Source organism: Ictidomys tridecemlineatus, chromosome 15 (genome assembly GCF_052094955.1).
Source record: "Ictidomys tridecemlineatus isolate mIctTri1 chromosome 15, mIctTri1.hap1, whole genome shotgun sequence".
Lineage (NCBI taxonomy): Eukaryota > Metazoa > Chordata > Mammalia > Rodentia > Sciuridae > Ictidomys > Ictidomys tridecemlineatus.
The window spans coordinates 44,222,784-44,229,314 of NC_135491.1; the positions used below are offsets into that span (position 1 = coordinate 44,222,784).

Consider the following 6,531-nt stretch of genomic DNA (forward strand, 5'->3'; position numbering starts at 1 on the left):
AACAGCAATTCTTTATTCCAGCTCTCACACCACCTCCACACAGGTCCAGGGGCAATCGCGCTCTCCCATCTCCCGCACAATTCACCTACTCCACGAGGCTCTCTCCAAATCCCATTTTAATCTCACGAGAACTCAACGGGAACAAGCAGCAGGAACACCCTAATCCCAGCAATAATCTTCAACTTCCAACTTCCCTAAAACCCATTATCTTAAACTGGCAACGCCTTAAACTCGAGGAGCCGGTTACTTCCTCAAACCTGATCAGCTCTAAACCCGGATCTGCCTAGGTCCTTGAGCAAGGTCACCTCATTAAAGCATGCATGCAATGTCCCATCAAATGTCCTCTAAGCAGCATGGGGTACGCTTGGCAAGGAAATTTCGATGCGTCATTCCTACTTGGTAATGGCCCTCAGCATCCTTCTACTCATGACAGCCTGAAATCTTAGTGAATAGAAAAGGAGATAGGCCCTCATACTCCCATGCATAAAGGAGTGTTTTTGTTTTTTGCTTGCTTGTATTTCCTGATTTTCTGTAATAAGTACACACTGTTCCCTCCTCCTTTTTCTTTTAGTGCTGGGAATCTAATACAGGGCCTCATGCATGCTAGGCAAGTACTCTACCACTGAGCTATATCCCCAGCCACACATTGCTTTTTTAAAAAATATTTTTTAGGGCTGAGATGGTAGCTCAGTGGCTGACTGTTTGTTTAGAGGCACTGGGTTCAATCCTCACATCACATAAAAATAAATAAGTAAAATAAAGGTACTGTGTCCATTTATAACTACAAAAAAATTTTTAAATAATTTTTTTAGTTGTAGTTGGACACAATACCTTTATTTTATTTATTTATTTTTATGTGGTTCTGGGGATGGAACCTAGGGCCTCACATGTGCTAGGCGAGCGCTCTACCACTGAGCCACAACCCCAGCGCCCCCTGCCCCCTGCCCAACCCCCCCACATTGCTTTTTTAATAAAAAAAAAGCAAAGATTTAGTTTTTGCTTTAATTGAAATAGAATAAATAAATGTACGCCCCCTTGTGGTTGCATGTTCATTCCCACTCCCCTTTAGGAACCTCCTGGAGCCTCTAATTTGGTCTCCTCTGTTCAGGGTTATGGCCCCACAGATTTGTATTCTAAGGAATGCTGATCAAATTTCTAAAAATCTCCAGCCCTGTACTGAATTACCCCAGGTTGAAGGTCTATCTCTGCTTCTGAAATACTGACTAAATAGCAATAAAGATGTCCCTCCAGGGGTGGTGGACATGCCAGAAACATCTAGCACAAAATCCATGACATTAATATCACACACATACACACACTGAGGACAGCCAGTCAGCAGTAAGCACACAGGATACAGAGCCCCCTGCACCCTGGACTGGTATACAACTGACGTCCAGATGGGCAAATTGTACCCAAGTATGTGAATCTCACTATTAAAGGACACATTAATTATTTAGGTATAATTCAGTAGTGAAATGGAGCCCCCTAAGACTGCACAGACCTCAAGCCCAAGAAACCAGCTTTTTGGGCTTGAGATCTGTGCATCTTAGGTTGCTCCATGCTCAAAAGGGGTTCCATGATTATTTTCATGCTCTCCTGTACTTTTATTTTTGAGAGAGAGAAAGAGAGAGAGAGAGAGAGAGAGAGAGAGAGAGAGAGAGAGAGAGAGAGTTTTTAATATTAATTTTTCAGTTTTCGGTGAACACAACATCTTTATTTTATCTTTGTGGTGCTGAGGATCGAACCCAGCGCCCCACGCATGCGAGGCGACCGCTTGAGCCACATCCCCAGCCCTGCTGTCACTATCTTGAAAATAATAGTTTTGAATGAGACATTCTGCATTTCAGTTTGAGGCCCCCAAATCATGACCTGAGTGAAATGTTCCCACATCAGGGCAGAGCAAGTGTGTCAACTAAATAACAACACAAAAAGTGGTTCTTCAAAGAATTTAATTTACTCAGGAATAAATGAGGAATTACAATGAAGGATATATATGACATGATGATCACAGTCACACCTAGGGAGGCAAATGAAGATAAGGGCATTTTGTAAGTACATATGGTCCTAAACCCAGGGGCACTCTACTACTGAGCTATATCCCTACTCCATTTATTTATTTATTTATTTATTTACTTACTTACTTACTTATGAATGAGACAAGGTCTTGCTATTTAGCCCAGGCTGGCTTTGAAATTGTGATTCTCCTGCATTGGCCTCCAGAGTCACTGGGATTACAGGTGTGCACACCATGCATGGCAGGAAGACAAGGATTTTTTTTTTTTTAAAGAGAGAGTGAGAGAGGAGAGAGAGAGAGAGAGAGAGAGAGAGAGAGAGAGAGAGAGAGAGAGAATTTTTAATATTTATTTTTTAGTTCTCGGCGGACACAACATCTTCGTTTGTATGTGGTGCTGAGGATCGAACCCGGGCCGCATGCATGGCAGGCGAGCAGCTACGGCTTGAGCCACATCCCCAGCCCCAAGACAAGGATTTTTAAAGGCAAGATGAGAAAGGTAACATAAATTGTTTTGAAATGATTATCCTTGGCTACAAGTATAACCAAAGAGTGTTACATTGTTCCAACACTGAATAGGCAGTTGCTGGGTAGGCATCTTTATTGAAGTATAGTAAGTTGTATAAGGTTGTGGAGGCCTTTGTGCAAGGTTATGGTTTTCAGAGAGAACTTGTAATAGTTTTGGTCATATACAAGTGTGTGTGAGAGCCCTCTTCCTTATGGTATCCTAACACTATTTTGTTAAGATTTGGCATGAGTGACTCCATTTTGGTTCTGATAACTTTCATATGATGGGAGGAAGGGTACAAGGAATGTCTGGTGTATTATTGATGATGATCAGAATTAGTAAACTTCTCCAAAGTTCTTTTTAAACTTAATTGAAGCCTAATTAATTCATTGTCCACATGCCATCACTCAACTTTATTTCACTGACACATTTGTAAAAGTATTTTGGGTTTTTTTGGTACTGGAGCTAGAACTCAGGGGGTTTTTAGCCATGAACTACATCCCCACCCCCACCCCTTTTTTAAGATTTTGGGACAGGGTCTTGATAAGTTTCCCAGGTTAACTTCAAACTTGTGATTCTTTTGCCTCACGAGTTGCCGAGATTAAAGGTGTACACCACCATGCACAGCTTGCAAAGCATTTTTTAAATTAAGCAGTGCCTTTGACAACTCTCAGGAACTCAACACAAATACACACCCAGTCTTTCAAACATCCACTGAGATGTTACACATCATTAGCAGATATTAGCGCCATTCATAATTGGTATCAAGAGCCCCTAAAATGCAATCCTACCCCCAATCTAGCTACAACAGATTCTCCCAAAGTTCACAATAACACACACACTAAGGAAATCTAGCCAAGTGTGGCAACATCTGCATAACCCCTCTCATTTTGACAGGTGACAAATTTTCAGGGAATGGCCAATATGAAGGTTGACTATGTGCAGACTACTGAGTCTGCAGTTTGCATTTGAACATTTTTTCCCTGCAGTACTGACTGAACCAGGAGTGCTCTACCACATCTCCATCCCTTTTTGTTTTTTTTATTTTCAGACACAGTCTCATTAAGCTGCTGCTAAGGTTGGTCTTAAACTTGCAAACTTCCTGCCTCAGCCTTTCAAATAACAGAGATTACAGGCAGGCACTACCATGCTTAGCTAATTTCTGATTTTTTTTTTTTTTTGGTACCTGGAATTGAACCCAGGGGCACTTTACCACTGAGCAACATCCCCAACCTTTTTTATTTTTTATTTTGAGACATGGTCTCATAAGTTTCTCAGGTCCTCACTAAATTGTAGAGGCTGGCCTAGAACTTGTGATCCTCATGCCCCAGCCTCCCAAACTGTAGGATTACAGGCATGAGCCAACAAGCCCAGTTCTGATTTCTAACATGTTCAAATGCAGCTGGACACACCACTGACTTGGGAGACCGAGGCAGAAGGGTTGTAAGTTCAAGGCTAGCCTTGGCAACTTAGTGAGACCTTGTCTTGAAATTAAAAAAAAAAAAAAGAAAGAAAGAAAGAAAGAAAGAAAGAAAGAAAGAAAGAAAGAAAGGGCTGAGGATGTAACCTAGCGGTAGAGCATTCCTGGGTTCAATCCCAAGTACAAAAAGAAGAAAGAAAGGGAGGGAGGGAGGGAGGGAGGGAAGGAAAGGAAAGGTTTAGAAAGAAAATTAAACTAGAAATTATGTGTGTGTGGGAGTAATTTCTGAGTGCCTAGGAAGGATAAGAAGCTTGGCATCTTGAAAGTACATTAGAAATATTCCTATAGTTTTCTAGATTTCCAGGGAACACCAAAAATTGTCATTAAGTGGAAACTCAGTAAGGAAATAAGGTGATTTTGTGTCCTTGGGATTGGGGATCTTGAAACTGCAAAGGTTCTGAGTTGGGCCCCTGCAGGTACAGGGCTCTAGTTTAATGAGGACGACCCAAGTCAAGGCAAAACTAACAACTCCACTGCCTCTCATGATAGAGCAAATCTAGGGTTTTAGATAAGAAATGCAAGGGCTAAGAGGGGGCAGAGTGAAAAACTATGTCCTTACTGCTCTCAGGTTTCCTGCAAGAAATCCCAATGGAGAAGACATGGCTGGCTGGGTAAATGAGTCATGGGCTTTATAAGCTAAGGGAGCTGGAAGGCAGATTCCAGGAAATAAGTAAGGAGGAATCACAGGGAAGATTTTCAGTTTTAGTGTGAAACTGTTAAGATGTAATGCTATTCTGGGAACTCAGGAGAAAAACAACATAAGAAAGACTAGAGAAATTGCAAGGATCCAGACAGCTCAAGTGAGAGAAAGCCTGTGTCTTTGGGCAATGGACTGGGCAAGTTACCAAACAGGGAGATAGTTTCCCAGTGCCCAAGACCTCCAATCATTCATAATCCAACAGGTATTCATTGAGCACCCAGCAAATTCCTGTGACATGGAGTTTTGAGTGAGGCACAATGGTCCCCAGCCCTGCAAGACTCATAGCCAATAAGCAAGAAATCACACTTGTATTGAGCAACAAGGAAGAAAGTTCAAGGATGTAAGGCAACTGTGCAGTCCTGGAAGATTCTCTATACCTGGGGGAGGAAATGTTCAGAAATAAAGGTCAGAATAAATTCCAGGCAGAGGCTGGAATGAGCAAGCTGCAAGAACTACAAGGAGAGTAATTTTGGGAACTGAGTACAAGAATAGACTAGATGGGCCAAAGAGTTTTACTTTATCATAAGCTGCACATTTGTTTTATGCAATTTTCTGTATTTGTTTTGTTTTGCAATAAAAGAAGACAACAGGAACAACAAAAGACTAAATGGATCCTTTATATTCTATTTTGGGCAAACTTAATAAGGTGGAGGGAGCATCCCCTAAGTACCAGGCAGCTTGCTCAGTGCTTTGTTTATTTACAGAGCAATTCTGTTCATCAGGGTTTACTGAGCTCCCTGAGCTAGGCCCACCCATGAAGCAGAGGGCATAGCAGGACCAAAGGTCTGAGGTGGGACCACCTAAAGCAGTCTCAGGGAGAGCCAGGAGTCCTATGTGGTTGGAGAAGGATGAGGGTGCATTGGCCTGAAGGAACACAGGCTGATCTTCAGACTTTAGTCTGGTGGGAACAAAATAATTTGGAGAGATCAGATCCGTGGGAAGCCAAGGCCATGAGGGGGAAGTCCCATCTCAGCACATTCTCTTCGGTGTGACTGTTAGAAATAATTAAACTGGGGACCTAACAGCTGCAACCAGGACCCTTTAGGAATTCAGGTCCTCCCTGAATGACACATAGGCCAGCACTCCCTCTGGGCAGCCTGTGGGTGAAGGGAAACTCATTAGGTCCTTTTATCAAATGTGCTGACTTGTGGCCATATGCACACCAGCAGACCCTTTGGCTTCCTGGGACAGCACCCTCAGCTCTCAGGAGTCTAGGCTGATGGCTGCTTTTCCCCCAGGACAATTCACTTCTGGTCCAGGTCCCTCAGCCCTTCAGAGATCCTAATTCAGCTTACAATGGCATCTAGGGGAACAAGGAAGCCTTGGACAGGAAGGTAAGACCCCTTGGGTCCCATCCCATTCTTACCCCACTAGTTCACTGTGGTGACTCCCAAGTATGGCCTTGCTCTCCTGGAACTCAGTGGCTTTTGAGATCTGCACCTTCTTAGTGTGGGAATCGGGCACAAGTTGAGTCACATGATGCAACGAGGATCTGGCCTTGGAGTGGAGAGCCCTGGTGGTCCTTTTGAAAGGGGCTGCAGAAAGTGAGGAAGGAAGCCTGGAGCGCTGTAAGGGCAAAGAAAGAAGGTCCTGATCAGCACGAGTCCCAGGGAAGCTATTTGAAAGAGAGTTGTTTCCTAGCTGAGACCTAATGGGTAAGAAGGAGTTAGCCAGATGAAAGAGTTCAGCCTAGCCTGTGCAAAGACGGGGAGGCATGGGTGTATTCAGGGGCCACAAAGAAGTTCAGTCTGACCAGAGGTAGGACCTTCTAGGGGAACATAGCCAAAGATGAGGGGCCGGTGGGGAAGTGAGGAGGTCAATTCATCGCATGC

General features: G+C 43.5%; 1 protein-coding gene across 11 annotated transcripts in view; it reads right to left on the reverse strand.

Moving 5' to 3' along the window:
- Agrp (agouti related neuropeptide) overlaps window positions 1-6,531 on the reverse strand; it is a 55,899-nt gene that overhangs the window by 10,614 nt on the left and 38,754 nt on the right. For 5 of the 11 annotated variants that reach the window (XR_013430954.1, XM_078032521.1, XM_078032522.1 and 2 more), the window contains 2 exons: window positions 6,066-6,265; window positions 2,146-2,225 (listed from right to left, as the gene is read on the reverse strand). The exons of 5 other annotated variants lie outside the window; for them this stretch is intronic. The gene's annotated coding sequence lies outside the window, so the exon portion shown is untranslated. The remainder of the gene's footprint in view (window positions 1-2,145; window positions 2,226-6,065; window positions 6,266-6,531) is intronic. One more of the 11 variants, XM_078032525.1, reaches the window with a different exon arrangement.